The following is a 16,910-nucleotide window of genomic DNA, read 5'->3' on the forward strand; positions in this document are numbered from 1 at the left end:
AGAAAGTGAGCGATTAAGTGTATGTGAATTACCTCCGTCTGTGTGTGTCTCAACAGTGTTCGACAGCAGCGTCTCTACTAATAGCGAAACTGTAAGTTTAGCTACTGTTCCTCGCTAGTGAGAAATTCATGTAGCTTTCAAGTTGTTAAACTATTTTACTGATAAAATCATCAGAGCAGCGCTGACAACACGTTTCTGTGCGAGTGTGTGTCCATACTGTATGTGTGCGCGTTTTAGTGCGAGAGAGAGCGGGAAAAAACAGTATGTGCTTTCCATACATAATAATACGTAATTTTGTAGCAAAAACGGACATAATTTGTTGTTTTTATCCTATTGTTTACTATATTTATTTGCTTGGTCGGTGTCATTGTGGGTTTTGGTTCTTTTGCTGTTGTAGTCTGTAAGGACTAACTGAAATCATTTGGCGAAGTGATATGGAACAGTAATGCGGTCAAGACCTTGTTTAGCTGTGCGTTTCCCTTAAAATAATTGCACACCTTAGAACCTTCGTCAACCAATCAGATTCAAGCATTCAACTGCCCCCGTAGTCTAAAACCGTTTAATGCACAAGTAGTTCCAAGTCAGTTGAATCACCGTTCTATATTAATGCGCTGTTTTCATTGAAGTGCACACACACGTCACTCCCACACTGAAAACGCAGATTGTGATGCACACACAGAAACATTCAGGAGCACAGAAACTTGTCATCAATGCTGCCCCGCGACTTTTAGTAATAAAATTGCTCTTTTCATGAAGTAATTAAATTCTCAGCTTCGTTGTTAATGGAGAGAGAGGCACTGAGACACAGGTACTCATCTCTCTCTCTCTCTGTCTGGGTTATGAATTCAAATAAATGCTATAATTTACTCATTCAAATAAATGCAATCTTACCGCACTACTTTATCTCCGTGTCTGATTCAAAGCAGGCAGAATGCTAGATCTAACGAGCCGTAACTGACGAAAATAACCGTTAATTTTACCCTTCCGGTGAAATGTTGTGCTGCAAACATCAATAACAGCTTTCAGGTGTCAATGCTGACAAATGAGCGTGGTATAAGTGGGATAATCCATGACTAGCTGTGCATTAAACGATTTTAATGCACAACGTGGAGGCAAAGAACCGCACGTCACGAAGCGGAGGATTATCCCTTACATACTGTATATAGCTTCGATTACACTGAAAATGTAATCCTCTGCCCACCCTCATCACATTCCGAACTCATTCGAATTTTATCCTATTTATTAGACACAAAATAAAGCTATATCTTGTCTGGATTTGAACTCTTGTTCCTTTGCATGCTTAATGAAAACTCTAGCAATAGACGAACATGTCTTGCTCCCATAAAGAATGGATACGTTTGTGAGAGTGTTTTATTTATTTAAAAAATGTTTTGGTTGTGTTTTATCTCACTTAAGTGAGCGAGGACCGAATAACCCAAGGCTGAATGAGTTTCAAGACCACCCTAACCCTTTGAAATGTTTAATAACCATATTAATGAAATACATCTTTATCACACAGGTCAGGACGAACCCTCCACCCTCCTACATCCGAGGAAGAGAGTCGTGTGAAGGCTGAAACCTTATTTAAAATAAATGACTGAAAAGCAAAGTCAGACGTCCTCCGTTTTCCACTGTGAGTGAGCTCTGAGGATACGAGTGGCTCATTGCGTCAATCAAGGGCACCAATTTTTGTCCGATTTTCATTTGATGGAATATATGAATATAATCATCTCCCTGAGAGTCTTTCTTACTTGTATAAACAGAACACTTTGTGACCACAGTTGACTGACAGTAGCTATGAACCTTGTTTGATCAGTTAGTTCAGGATGAAGGCTCTTTAGTAATGGTTAACATGTTTGAGTACAGAAAAAAAGACTGAATGAAACTTCATGGCATGCTACTATGGCAACCAAAAGCTCGCAACAACGACAGAATGCATAGAGAGAAGAGCACTTTAAACGGCAGAAGGGCACTTCTGATGTCACCGGGAAGTAATAAAGTGGTTACTGTAATGAACTCCAGAGGGAAGGTTGAACTGAGAGAATAAACCCATAAATACTTAATACCTTACATAGCATTTGGCATTTAACCGAATCTCTTCTTTTTAAAGTGTGCGCATGGAACGGGTTCTGAAGCTCAGCAAAGCTAAAAGCCCCTAAATGAGGATATTAAAACTTGGTGGAACAATATTGTGTAGCCACGCCCAATTAATCTCCACTTTGTTTCAGTTGGACCAATTTCATGCTCCTCTGATCAGACAAAACACTAGCAGACCTGCCACTTTACCAGCCGCTGAGAACCCCGACCAGGCATGCGTGATTAGTGGGGCTGCACTTCCAAGAGTGGATGTTTTACTTCCTTCTGATCTGCGCTGTGCGCCATATGTTTGAGAACAACTGGAGCAACGACGCTGGAAAGAGGAGTCCAGGTTGTGAGGCCAGAGAAGATTCCAGAACACACAGCCACTATGCAAATGATAAAGGTATTTTTGCAAAAAGCATTTATCAGGAGGAAGAAAATAACCAAAAATGATTTGTAAGAACAGATCTTGCTGATGCTTTTAATATAGTTCAATTGGGGTAAATGTCAACGCACAGTTCAAAAGTTTGAATTTTCTTCAATTATAGCACCCCCTAGCATTGGAAATTGGTGAAATTTGGCATGCATCATAAGAATGTCCTATTGTTCATGTGTACCAAATTTTAAGAGGTTTGGACTTTTCACTCTTAAGATACATGTCAATTAGTTATGATGGAACACACCTATAAATACATCTTTCTGATCAAATCTGCTAAACCAGGGCTTCTCAAAAGTTGATAATAAGTGAGTTGATAATTAGGCTAATAATTAAATCATAAAAATGAAAATGGCAATAAATCATTTTAAAATACAATGTAAAAATTTAATTTTAATATGAATTTTCCATTGAATTTATTCCATTGAATACATTTTTTAAAAAGTTATCGCGAGTATATGAAATCACAATTGCATGATATAAAGTCAGAATTGTGAGATAAAAACTTTGCGACATTATATCTCACAAATCTGACTTTATTATACATGCAATTGCAAGTTTATATCTCGCAATTTTTTTTTTACAGTTTAATTTGCTTTATTTCATGGCGGATACAAGCTTCCTTAATTAACCGACATCATAAAACTGTGAATATGAGAATGTGTTGTTAAATTATTGAAATATTAACTTATTTAAATATTTATTTAAACTTAAGTAAATATTTTAGGTCAAAGGTGTTTGGCTGACGATAACTTTTGGGAATCCCTGTGCTAAACAATTTTGTCATATTATATAAAAATAGTGTGTATTCAGGATACATTAAATTCTTGCTGTTTAATTAACCAAGACAAAAGAGTTGTCCACTTTATTCTAAGAATGTTAAAAATGTCATTTTGATGCATAGTGGAAGTGACATTTGTTTCCACTGCGCATCAAGATATTCTTTTATGCATTGTCAGTGCATATTAATGAAACTAGAATAAAAAGTGTTAGGAGGGTTTATTTGATTTAAATCCACAGGGTTAATGCCCATAGTTAAAGAAACATGCATAAACAATAAGACACAAGAAAAAGAATATGAAGTGGCCTTGAAGGTATCAAGAAAACAAAGGTCATGATTCATGAAGTATCCTTCCTGTCTCTAATGACAGTCTCTTTTCCGGACTGCCACAGTGAAGGGCTATTATAACGACGTCTGAATGGGAACATTAGCTCGCAGATACAGCAATTAGCTTGATGATGGTGGACATAAAAGCCTTAGAGCGGAAAACGGCTTCACGACTCTCTGTTTTGGCAACCTGTCCTGCTTTTGTCATGTGGTTTCCATGGAAATGTTGTGATATGCATTCCGCCATTTGTTTACCTCAAGTCCTTACATCCAATTATTTCACTCATCAGAATGTGACATTCCGAGTTATTTTGAGAAATGCTGCGTGTTAGTGGCTGACTTCAATTAATCCAGGGCTCAGGAGTTGCTTTTCGCTCTGGTATTCTTTCGTCCTAATTAATTGGAAGCAGAATGAATTTGTACAATCATGGAATGGCACGGGGGCAATAAATTGGCATTCCGGAGAGTACCTGACGAGGGGGGTTGATGGGAAGGAGGAGGGGTTTCACTGCATGAGCAGCAGCGAGACGGGGAAAGAAAAGCGCTGATACAAGCTTTAGTTTACCTGCTTCAACAGCAGCAGTTGTTTTAAGCTCTATCAGCAGCATTTGTGCCATAATGTTGGCTATCAAAGACAATTCCTTTTCATTTGACTCTCACCTTTCTCAGGTTTTTTTTTTTATTGTAAAAAGCAAGAATGGTTTTAGTAAAAGACAAGAACTCAAATTAGGCTATATAGAAAAGCAATGTTTATAATTTGAGCTGTTGTCAATGTTTTTGTAATTACTTTTCTAGGTGGATGATCCTCTGGTTTTGTATTACCGACTTCATTTCTGTAAATTTGACTGTGTAACCGGGCCTACTCGACCCGCTCCGAGCGGGACTCGAATCGGGGTCTCCGGCGTGGGAGGCTGGCGTGCTAACAAGGACCACACTAAAGGTGATGATACACTGGGCAACTTTTTGAGCAATGTTGCTGGGAAATCTTGCCAAGCGATTGTTGCTTGGGCACTTTCCCATTGAAAATAGGCAATAAATATATATCTGGATAATTTAGATCAGTCGTGGGCCCTGTGTCTCATCTGGTTACTCGTTGACGGCAACATTGCCCAAAAAGTTGCTCTGTGTATCATCACCTTAAAGACAGTTGCTAACGGTTTTCTTGAGGTCAGGGGAGTGAGGTTTACACGCACAGCTCTAACTGGCCTATGTCCGTTAAACTCACCCCCCTAAACCTCATTCCCATCCAGGTCACGGCAAATGTAATCGGTCCTACTCGCCGCACTCCAAGCGGGACTTGAACCGGGGTCTCCGGCGTGGGAGGCGCACGCGCTTGCAAGGACGTTAAAGACTGCAGCCACTAGCGTGCCTCTTGAGGCCAGGGGAGTGAGGTAACATCTGTTACATTTCATCCATCCATCCATCTCCTATCCTATCCTATCCTATCCTATCCTATCCTATCCTATCCTATCCTATCCTATCCTCTAAACTGAGGAGTGGATTTGTGTGTGTGTGTGGTAAACATTACCTACATCACAAATGCTGTTGAAAGAATTTAACTTGAATCTGGAATTTTTCTTTAAATAGTACTGAATGAAAGTATCTTTTAGCTGTATTGTATGAAAAAACGTCTTCCTCTGTGCTCTGCTTGCGTTCGATGGGAGAATCATGTTGACACCAGCATGTTAAACAGCGTCCTTTTGAATTCAATAACCAAAGTGGAGGTGTTTCGCTAACAGGAAATCCCACTATCAGCCTTCATGTACATATGGGGATACATTTTAATGTATCATAATCCTTAATCCTGTCAGGTAAAGAGCACAAATCCCTTTAAATATGACAATGGCGATAAGAGCACAAAACATGTTTATAGCAGAATCACACATGCTGGATTGTTGGGCTGAGGGAGCTTTGGGAAGACAAGGCCAAATTCTGGAAGAAAACAAATGAAGTGCCATGCTGACGGACAAGTGTCCCAAGCGTCACGTTTGCTGTTTGCTAAGGGCAGAACCTTTGAAGAAGGAGAGAGGAGCTGGTGTGGGTAACTCAGCTGGAAGAAATGCTGGGACTTTGGTGCAGTTGTCTTTCATCTCTCAGAGCCAGCTGAGCTTTCTTTAGTAAAGGTTTGATTTTAACAAGGGCTGTTAGTGAGAGAGGGACCTTACCTTCCTAAACTCAACCTAGCAGCAAGAATCCAGCAGTGCGCAGCATATTGTAGTGGGTTAAAATTAATTTTATAAATTAAAGCTCTCACAGCAGGTGAACTTAACTGAAAGAGCTGACGCATTAGCACCAGTATGATGCATTGATGTCTGATCTAAAATTAAAATTAAAGATGGTTGCAGCTGAAAACTTTTGCTTCATTCATGCATATAAAGTACTGATAAAAAAAAGTTTTAAAGTCTATACTTTTAAATTGTTGGGTCAGATGCGCTTGCTCGAGTTCAAAATGTTTATATTTCAGTGTGCAGGAGGTGGCAAACCAGAGTTGTGTCGTGTGTGTGTGTGTGTGTGTGTGTGTATGTATGTGTGTGTGTGTGTGTGTCTTTGATGTAGTTAAAGCTTTCTTTAGGAATGAAATCACTGGCTCAAACCAACAGTGCTCCCAAGGCCAAGTTTATTTATTGATATAAGTTCAAAATGTTCAAGATTACAAGGCGAATCAGTTTTGGTCTTTTCACACATTAATGACTCAATCACTTTGAGATCACTTTTCAACAAATCATAGAATTTTGAAGAAAAATAGTCATATAAATGTGTGTGTGTGTATTACTTTTACACATATTAAAATATAATGTATTTAAAGGTGCTGTATGTAACTTTTTCACTCTACTAAAGCATAAAAATACCATATATACATGTATATGTGTATATATATATATATATATATATATATATATATATATGTATATATATATGTATATGTGTGTATATATATATATGTATATGTGTGTATGTATATATATATATATATATATATATATATATATATATATATATATATATATATATATATATATATATATATATATCTCAAATTATATTTTAGAATTTTTTATTTATATTATATGTAATGGATGCATTATGCATTATTCTATATATTTATATGCTTCTTTATACTAAACGTTTAGGAAGCTGAAGCTGATGAAAACAGTCCACCACCCACAACGTGTCTCAGTATACCAGCTCAATTAGTTTGACATGAGGCTGTTACTGTCTGAGCTCCATCGGGGCTGTTGGATGTGTAGAGTGTTTACCTCTTTCTAAATAGAATATGTGCTTATTTTACTGAACCCTAGAGACTGACTCTGCTCTCTCTCTGTTTTATTTCAGACAAATAATTTAATACTTCTGTAACCGTTCACATCTGATCTGGAAATATGTTGATCAAGATGAATCTGAGCTGCAAATTCTTATTGTTTGCAGAACTGGTGGGTGATGCTCAAATAAAACAACATCAGCCATGATGATCTTTAGAAGAACGTCTAGTATTTGGTTTCCTAATTGACACCATAATGCTCAGTCCAATTTGTTTTGGATAATGCCGGACCATGTGTGTGAGAAGACCGTGTGGAATTGTGCGGCCCCCTGATGTCTGGAGCCATCTGGCTGTGGCCGGTTCATCTCTCTCAGAGCGTACACAGTAATTACAGGGAACCGGCCCACCCGAGCATGACAAACTAACAGTGTTCACTCTCTACGACTCTTCCAGCACAATCCTCATCGCTTCATCTTTTTCTTTTTACTTTTTTTTCCCCTCTTGCAGTTTCTCTCTAGCTCCATGTGATAAATATTTATGGGATGAAATGCATGCTGGAATCGTTTATAGCCCACTGACATTGAGTGGAGAAATTTGCAAAGATACATGACTGAACTATCACCATAGAGAATCCCACCTGCCTCTCGCACCCTACTGAGAAAAAAACCCTCCCTCTTAAAGATAAACGTTCCAATTAGAGTCCAAAAGACCTTAAACGTTTTAAAACCATAACATTTTTTTTTCTTTAGAAAAGCGTCAATGTGTTGGTGGTTTAAAGGGATTGTTCAAAACAAATGAAAATGGCCAGCATTTTAAGGATTTAATTGTACTTCTGTGAAACAGAAAATGTGATGAATACCCAAGCTGCTGTTTTCCATACAATCAAAGTGGAAAGTGATTTTTTTTTTCTTCCTGCCTTTGTTTCCCTATGCGCAGTGCTTCACCCCAATATAGTCCCAAGTCAATATCTGCCTAGGAAATCGCCTAGTCTTAATCTGCATTGCTATTTGTACTCCTTGTGAATACGCAGACCACAAGAAGTAATTGTTTTTTTGTTTTGGATCACTTTTACTCACAACATGTTATCCAGCAACAAAGGATTCCATTCATTATGCTAAGCTAAGCTAGCAGCGGCGCTGCCAGACTAAGGCCCTGTCCCAAATGGCACACTTCATGTGCACTTTCGGTCTTGTGGACTTAAAATGGCTGCCGCGTGCGCGTGTCCGTTAAGTCCGTGAGACCGCACTGTGTCCCATTTGTCATTTTTAGATCTCAGAAGGGTGCTCGCGAGCGCCCCCATGCGGTCGATTTGCGCCCTTGATGCGTACTTTTGCCGAGCCCACGCTGATGCGGACTCTGCAAACTTCTTCCCGACAGTCAAAGCGGCATTACGTCACGAAAGTGCGGACTCAGAGGAAGACCGCAAGTGCTTAGGGTTCCATTTGGGACAGGGCCTAAGACAATGCATGCACTGAGACAAAAATGCGTTTGCCCACCATCTAAAAACGGTGAATAACCCCTATTTAAAAAAAACGGTGGCGTGTTCCTTTAAATGGAGAACAAGTTAAAGGATTAGTTCACCTGAAAAATGTAAATGTTCCCATAATATACTAACCCTCAAGCCATCATAGGTTTATATAACTTTCTTCTTTCAGCCAAACAAAATCAGAGTTATATAAAAAAAGATCTTGGCTCTTCCAAACTTTAAAATTGTAGTCAATAGAGTCTGAGTTTTTGAAGCTCCAAAAAGCTCATCCATCCTTCATAAAAGTAATCCATACGGCTCCAGTGGGTTAATAAATGCCTTTTGAAGTGAAGCGATGCATCAGAGGTCTCTCTTCCGCCCGAACTAAACTCGCGTACGGCCGTTACCTGAAGCCAATGATTATAGTTTATAAAGTTATAAATATGGATTTTTTTCTTACAAAAACGCATCGCTTCAGTTCAGAAGGCATTTATTAACCCCCTGCAGTCGTATGGATTACTTTTATGATGGATGGAGGCACTTTTTTGGGCTTCAAAATCTAAGGTACCATTCACTCCCATTATAAAGCTTGGAAGTGCCAGGATATTTTTTTATATAACTCCAACTGTGTTTAGCTGAAAGAAGACAAAAAAAAAGAAGAATTTTTAGGTGAGTTTAACCCTTTAATACCCTCAAGTTTCAGAAGATACTACGTCTGCAAACAAAGTAAGAGATCTCAATATGAACTCAATGAGAATGAAACAAAGGAAACATTTCAAATTCCTCCAAAAGAGCATGCAGCATCTGAGCATCTGTTGAACTCAAAACCACTAACATGGTTCCTGATACAAAGAGACCTAAGTATGAACCAATAACCTTTATTAAGTCCAGCACAGTATGCAAAGATTATCCAGAGTCTTTTTATAGTAGGTTTTTAAAGGGATCTATAATTCCCTTTATAACGATTCACACATTCTCACTTATTTCTGCTTTACAGTAATTAGGTTCAGTTCTCGAGTGTTAAGCCTGAGAATGAGGTGTTGAAGACTTCAGGATGTGAAGAATTTCTCAGAGATCCTCACAATGAAGCCTGTTAAAGGATCCTCCCTCAGTATAACTGATATGTTCTGCGAATATGGTACTGTCCCATGTGTTTTATTTTTTTAATTATTATGATTGTATAATGTCATTTTGTAATGAATAAAACTATTTTATAATAAAAATAAAATATAAAAACGTATAATATATTTAACATTTAATAAAAAATGTCTAGTCTGACCTCGTGAGGATCAAATTCTTCTAAAAGCGGTGCTTCTTTTCTTTGATCTCGAGGGGAAAACCTCAATACTTTGAGTTTCTGACCCAGTTTTGTACCCTGTTCATGGACAGTGCCAACTAATGAAAGATTCAACGCTGCTAATTGAGATTGATTCGACTGTTTATGGGCTGTTAAAGAAGAAAATTACAGGCATTATGTAGAACAGCTCTGACAACTTGGCTCCTTCAGCACAGATACTGTAGCTTAAGCTCGTAAAAAAAAATCTGCCGATTTCTCGAAACTCTTGACAGCTCTTGCCCATCATGCACCACTTTGTTCTGCGTGTCTCTATGGTGGATTCTGCTGCCGGCTGGAGAACATGCCACATGTTCTCACACACTGGAGGTCAAAAGCTCACGTAGCTCGTCATGAATCATTTATTCAGGCAAATTAACATGCACTTCTCAATCTGGAGACTTGATGATTTGATGATGCATTTCTGTGTGCCGTCCGGTTAAAAAAAGCGTATTGGACTAGATACCAAATCAGACGAGCTGAAAAAACAAAAGTAACGATCCGTTCATCTGTTCAGGAAATAGGTTTTGCTGAGCTCCTGTGCCTCAATAATCATGTCCCCTTTCGCCAGAATCATTCTGATAATATACAGGCTTGTTCATGAAGTAGATCTCAGTGAGTCCCTACAGGCCATTTTTGTAAGCGCAGCCAAGTGAATTATGGGAAATGCATGGGGTTTTAATAATGAACTAGTGTCCTTTCTACAAGGAAATGATATTTATGTAGTCTTCTACATAAGCTTGTATAAAAGTTGCATGAACCAGAAAGTTGAATTTCCGTGGGATCAAAGATGGGCAAAGCCATGTAATGCCAGAATAAACTAATAATGGCTGATAAAAACAAAAGAATAATGAAGACTAAGTCTCATTCTGGCGTGAAAGGTTTGTTGAGTGAGAACAATAGAAACATGAATGGAGCAGTTCACCTTGCCAGACATTAGACAATAGACTGCAAGTAGGTCTTTAAAGGGCAAAAAGAATAATATTTTATTAGCATCTTATCAGCCTTCTCTAAAAACTCGACATGACATGGTCTTAGAAAATGTTTCATAAATTCATAGTTTTAGATATAACATTCTCAGATTTGAAATGAGGCATAACTTCAACATCATTGTGTTTCTAAGTTGCTACCTGTACATCACAGCCAAATAATGTTTTTATACATTCAAACATTTGTTTGTTTGAGTTGATATATCTCCAAATTAATTTGAAGTCTTAAAGTCTTGAACTGTAAACTCTCAAGTGTTGGCTTTCTGAATATGTTGGCTATGTGTCTATTCAGAATGACTTGTGAGCAGCAACCTTTTTATTTTGGGAATGTCATTTATGCCCCACTTGCCAAAATGGGGGGTGTGCAGTAAGGTGTTAAAAGAAATAAAAGATAATTTAAATGATGGACGTTCAGAAGTTCAGAAGACCAGATTAATACAAAGCATTACTGTGTGCGTACTTTAAAAGTTCAATTTCTGAAGCAGAAATGTCTTTTTAAAATGTGAAAACTTTTTAGTCTGACTGAAATTGTTCTGCATTTCCCCAAAACATCATTAGCCTGAGCAGATTGTAGAGACCATTGGTGCCAGTGGTTTCTGTGATCTACTTTTGCGGACGAAGCTTTTGGGAAACGCAGCCCTGGTTTTTAAGAAGTTGGATGAAAAAAACCTAGATAATGTGACTGTAGCTAAGCTTTGCCCATATGAGTTAACCAAACTACAATTGGCCTTAGCATGGTGTGCACGCTCTGGAAGACAGAAATGTGTATTGTGTATTTAATTGCACAAATTGGATTCGTACAAACATGTTTTAGTTTCAGCACTATTAAGGGATGTGTGTCAGTAGAGAGATTGGTTTCAAACCTTAAAAAGCACTGATATGCCTAGCCCTAGATGATGTGCCTTTATGAGAGTTGCAACCAAAAAGCCATGCCAATTACGGAAAACAGAAATCCAATAAGCCCAGAGGCACTTGTATCAGGCGAGAGTGATTTAGTATTACCCCAAAACAGTGTTTGAGTGATTGTTATTAAAAATTATTTCAAACACCCAGATGGCTCCATTTAGTTTCCTAGATTTTCATTAAAATTGTGTTAGAACAGTTGTTCTGGCCAAAAAACAAAAGAGAAAGACAGAAAAATACACGCAAACATGGTTGTACCCAGAGAGAAGTATGCTTGCAGATAATAATAAACATTCACTTTTAGTCAAATGAAATGCGACATGACAACAAAAGCTGTTGAGCAAACGTTTGCAGAGCCACACGGTGAATGAATCTCTTTGTTGATAATCGCACATGTGCATAGCATAATTTATCCGCAATTTGGTTGCCAGGACACTTCTTTTGTTGACGATCGAACACCTGCAGAGCCAACGGTGACATTGCCGTGTCTTTATACATCATCTTCTGAGTGCCAGACAATGGAAGGCCTTTATGTTTGGCGGTCAAAGGGATTAAGAGGGAATATCCCACATTTGGCTTTGAATGGACTGAAGCATCATTCCACTCTTCAAGCTGCATTCTGTCATAAACTGAGCCGAGCGTCCTTTAAAACTTGCAGCTGCTATTCATTGTTTATTTTCAATTAAAAGAGCAATTTAATGAGTTTACGAGGCAGGATATGCATAGAGCAACTACCAAGTAATTAGTTAATTATCCACCGGTCACACCCACATGTCTCCAGCAAACGTTATAAAACACGTAAAAAACATAACGCTTACAATAAATGATATATTGTGGGAAAGGCTGCTTAAATATCAGTGGAGAAAGAGTCTCGCTTCATTTCCATTAGGAATGTGAACACATCTGCTTGATGGGATTCCATTTTTCTGGGATCTGTCTGCAAAAGATTGCTCCCATGCTCTCTAATATGCACATCAAAGATGCGTTCGCATCAGATATGTGCCAACAGAACATTGAGCAATGCATTGCTCAGCCCTGCTGTGGCATTTGTTACTAAATCAAGTCAAACAATCGTTGATGTCAAATCTGCATCCAAAACTATGCCTTATCCTTATCCAATGTAAATAATTTAGTATGTTTGCGGATGATCTTACACCAATTATGCACCAGAAAGTGTAAGGTCATATAAACACCTTAATGAAAATGAAAATTCTGTCATTAATTACTCACCCTCATGTCGTTCCAAACCCGTCAGATTTTCATTCATCTTCAGAACACAAATAAAACTCAAAAAGTTTATAAAGAGATCGTAAAGTTAATCCATATGAATTGAGCGGTTTAGTCCGAATTTTCCGAAGAGACTCGATCACTTTACATGATGAACAGATTGAATTCCTCAAGAACCAATGAGCTTCGTTCTCGGACGTCAAGCAGGTTCGGTTGAGCTTCTGTTTATGTTTGCTGATCAATGTTTAAATGTGAATAAAGGCCTACGTTAAAGGAACACTTCGACTTTTTGGGACTTTAGCTTATTCACTGTTTCCATCAGAGTTAGATAAGTCCATACATACCTTTTTCATCTCCGTGCGTGCTTTAAGTCTGTTTGACGCACCCACCGCTAGCCTAGCTTAGCACAAAGACTGGATGTAAATGGCTACAGCTAGCATACTAATCCCAATAAGTGACAAAATAACGCCAACATTTTCCTATTTACATGTTATGATTTGTATAGTCACAGTGTGTACAAATAACAAGGTCATATGAGACACAGCCATTTTTTAAACGTTTAAATACTGGGAACTATTTTCTCAGAAGGCGAAGCACTGCTACTTGGGCAGAGTGATTAGCGCAGCACCTGAGAAGCGCTATGGTGAGGAGCAGAGAGTTCACTCAGAGTTGGAGGAATAGTGTCAGCAATTACTAGATAGTAAATGCAAAGTTTACAATCATGGGTGTTCGCTGTATTGTAAAGAGCTGCGACAATAAACAGGGGAATTCCAACCAAAAACGGTGACCTGATGAATCAATGGCTACTTGCTCTGGATATAGTTTCAAATACACCTGTAGACATCATCAAGGACTATCGCGTTTGCTCAGAACATTTCACTGAGGGCGACTATTTTGAAAAAATGGAATTTGCCACACGGACCATGAAACGTGTGCTGAAGGATAACGTTACGGCCATCCCATCGATAGTAAAAACAGGACAAAGTGGATCACCTGCGGCTGCGGTAAGTGTTCCGTTATGTTTTTAGATGACTAGCCTACTGTTACAGTGCCATTAGCTAACGTTAGATGTAATGTAACCTTCGTGACACTATTATTACATGAATAGGGTGCTCATTACTATTACAGTTGTTCCCGGGCTCCATGTATCCCCTGTAATGTTAGTATTGTGTTGTCATAAACGCGCTCTATCGCATCAGTAACAAATAAGCGGCGCTAAAGGTAACTTTCAGGACTGTAGCCTTCAAATTGCTAATGAATTGGGGGGGGTTTCATTTTTGAGAAACAGTGACCTTGTTTGTGAAATAGTAGGGTATTCCCGTTCTGATTCTCCCCTCGACCTCAGTCTGTTCGGCATTGTCTATCAGCTTCCAAAGTTTGTAACTCCTCGTCTGTGTATTCTGGCTCAAAACGATATGGTTCTGGATCTTGGTTTGATACCAAATAAAAATCCTCTGACAAGTCCTCAAAGTTAGCCATGATCACGAATCACGTTCGCTACTAGCTAGTTAGTCACGTTGGTTTTGTTGACAGAACGGCGCTTCTCGGGTGCTGCGCTCATCACTCCGCCCAACTAGCAGTGCTTCGCCTTCTGAGAAAATAGTTCCCAGTATTTAAACGTTTAAAAAATGGCTGTGTCTCATATGACCTTGTTATTTGTACACACTGTGACTATACAAATCACAACATGTAAATAGGAAAATATTGGCGTTATTTTGTCACTTATTGGGATTAGTATGCTAGCTGTAGCCATTTACATCCAGTCTTTGTGCTAAGCTAGGCTAGCGCTGGGTGCGTCAAACAGACTTAAAGCACGCACGGAGATGAAAAAGGTATATAAGGACTTATCTAACTCTGGGGGATACGGTGAATAAGCTAAAGTCCCAAAAAGTCGAAGTGTTCCTTTAATTCTGTTCACCACATAAAGCGATCGAGTCTCTTCAGAAAATGAATGACAGAATTTTCATTTTTGGGTGAACCTTTAAACTGTACTTTTTTTGGTAAACGTTTTGAAATTGATGTAAACACGTCTACAATGGAACTACAGTGGTCTTCTAAAGGCTGTAAATAATTTATTAATAATAAAAAATGATTACAAGGGATAGAATCTGCCACATCTCTCACTATTTGATTGGCAGAGCCATGAGAGAGAGCGGGTCACCTGTTTCCTTGAGCAAAGAATTGCATCTGTCAGAAAGAAAAAAGCAAATCTGGAGAGACTGTCAGAACAAGAAGACAAAAAATAGAGAGAAAGAATAGAGAGGCACTGGAGGGTCGATCGAGAGAGAGAGAGAGAGAGAGAGAGAGAATCCACTGGGGTGGAATAATCTCCACCAGGAGCAAAGTGAAGACCATCAAGCACATTTCACATGCAATTTAGTGTGACGCGTCTGATGAAAACTGTCATAACCAGAGCACTCTAATTTACAAGCTTAAGAGCACGACGTCTTTCAGTGGAATCTCAGGGCCAAAGCGTGGCGTTGGGCAGAGGCGTGCGTCAGAGTGAACGAGAGCGGTGTGAAGCGTTAGACATCTGGAGGGGCTGTCGGGCTGAGAAGGTCTCGAATGTAATACAAGGATTTTCTTGCAGGAGGTTCAAATTGTCTTGTCGCAATCGTTGGTGCAAGTTTAGGGAGGGACAAGTCAATTGCTGCACTGCACTGCAAGTATAACGCACTTCAGAAGAGTGTAAGACTGGCTTGTGCTGGTTTTTTTTACTCTTTCAACTTTCTTGTAAGCTTTTTTATAAATCATTCATTCAGTGTGGCTTCATCTCACCAGCCCCATTCTCTCTTTTTTTTTTTTGTAAGGTTATTTGTTTAGATTCCCTCAGGTAACACTTATTAAAGCAATACTGATGCAAGCTATAGTACACATCCCAGATCCTCTAAATCCTTCTTCATTTTGCATTATGACTTCTGTCCCAACGGGATATTGCAGAACTGATTATAGAGTGGAGGTATGAAGTCAGAATCCGGAAGACTAATTCGCCACTGGTTCCTTTGATATTTTCCTAAGGGGTTTATCAGTTTATGAGTAAAATAAGGTCTATGGTAGGGCTGCACGATATTGAAGAAAAATGCGATATTCGATACGATAATGCTTAAAGTGTGTAAAATAAACTTAAATTATTGTTAAAATTTATTTAAAATTATATAACCTACATTCTTTTTGTGACTAGAAAACATCCCTACAGCTTCTGAAAGTGAACAGCAGTGTTTTACTGTAGTATAAGAAGTGTTATTTTAACATCAGTGTAAACCACGGGGTTTAGGGTTTCAGGTTATCCTACATTAGGGTTATTTAACAACAGAAACTGAATAATCAAATGTAAAAATAAAACACTGCTGTGTTCACTGTATGAATTAAATATATACTGATTCCTATTTAAGCTACAAAAGTTATTCAGCCAAGAGCAGTGAGTGATTTTCTCTTTGTCTTTTGTTCATGACCAGTTATTGCAAGCTGTTGCGATATGCATATCGCAATATATACATTTGCGATATTTAGATCATTTCGATATATTGTGCAGCCCTAGTCTATGGTAAACATAACTTGACGATACTTAGACGTTTTGTTCTACAAAGTAAATTGCACACACTCATACCGAAAACGCGAATTTTACAAAAAAAAAATTAAATTATAAAACCCCATAGGAAAATCTCGAAGAAACCAGCGGCGAATTAGTCTTCCGGGATCTGACGTCATACTTGCTCTATTGCAACCCAAATAATAACTAGTTTTGAACATTTAGAAAAATTGCCATTTAAGACTGCACATATATATATTAATGCACACAAAAAAAAAATGTATGTAAAATGATTGAAAACTAATGCAATATTAATACAATGGTAATATAAAATTATACACACAATGGTAATATAAAATTATAAACACACACACACACACACACACACACACATATATATATATATATATATATATATATATATTCACAAAAATGGTTAGATAATATTAGTGATAAGTATATTTTACTTTATAACATCAGTAAGTATGTAAATATACGGCTTAATAGTGTGCATTATATTAAATACCATAGTAGCATTATATCACCATTGTATTACCATGGCATTATTTCTCTATAATTTTA

At 38.1% G+C, this 16,910-nt stretch overlaps 1 protein-coding gene across 1 annotated transcript in view; it reads left to right on the plus strand.

Annotated features, from left to right (window-relative positions):
- The window catches only part of LOC307153427 (RALY RNA binding protein like), a gene marked incomplete at its 5' end in the record, with an annotated part of 163,940 nt that overhangs the window by 10,686 nt on the left and 136,344 nt on the right, over nt 1-16,910 (plus strand). The window contains 4 exons of the mRNA XM_079862866.1: nt 1,520-1,633; nt 2,229-2,482; nt 4,419-4,563; nt 4,874-5,014. The remainder of the gene's footprint in view (nt 1-1,519; nt 1,634-2,228; nt 2,483-4,418; nt 4,564-4,873; nt 5,015-16,910) is intronic.

This window comes from Squalius cephalus (assembly GCF_949319135.1).
Source record: "Squalius cephalus genome assembly, chromosome: 25".
NCBI classification, from domain to species: domain Eukaryota; kingdom Metazoa; phylum Chordata; class Actinopteri; order Cypriniformes; family Leuciscidae; genus Squalius; species Squalius cephalus.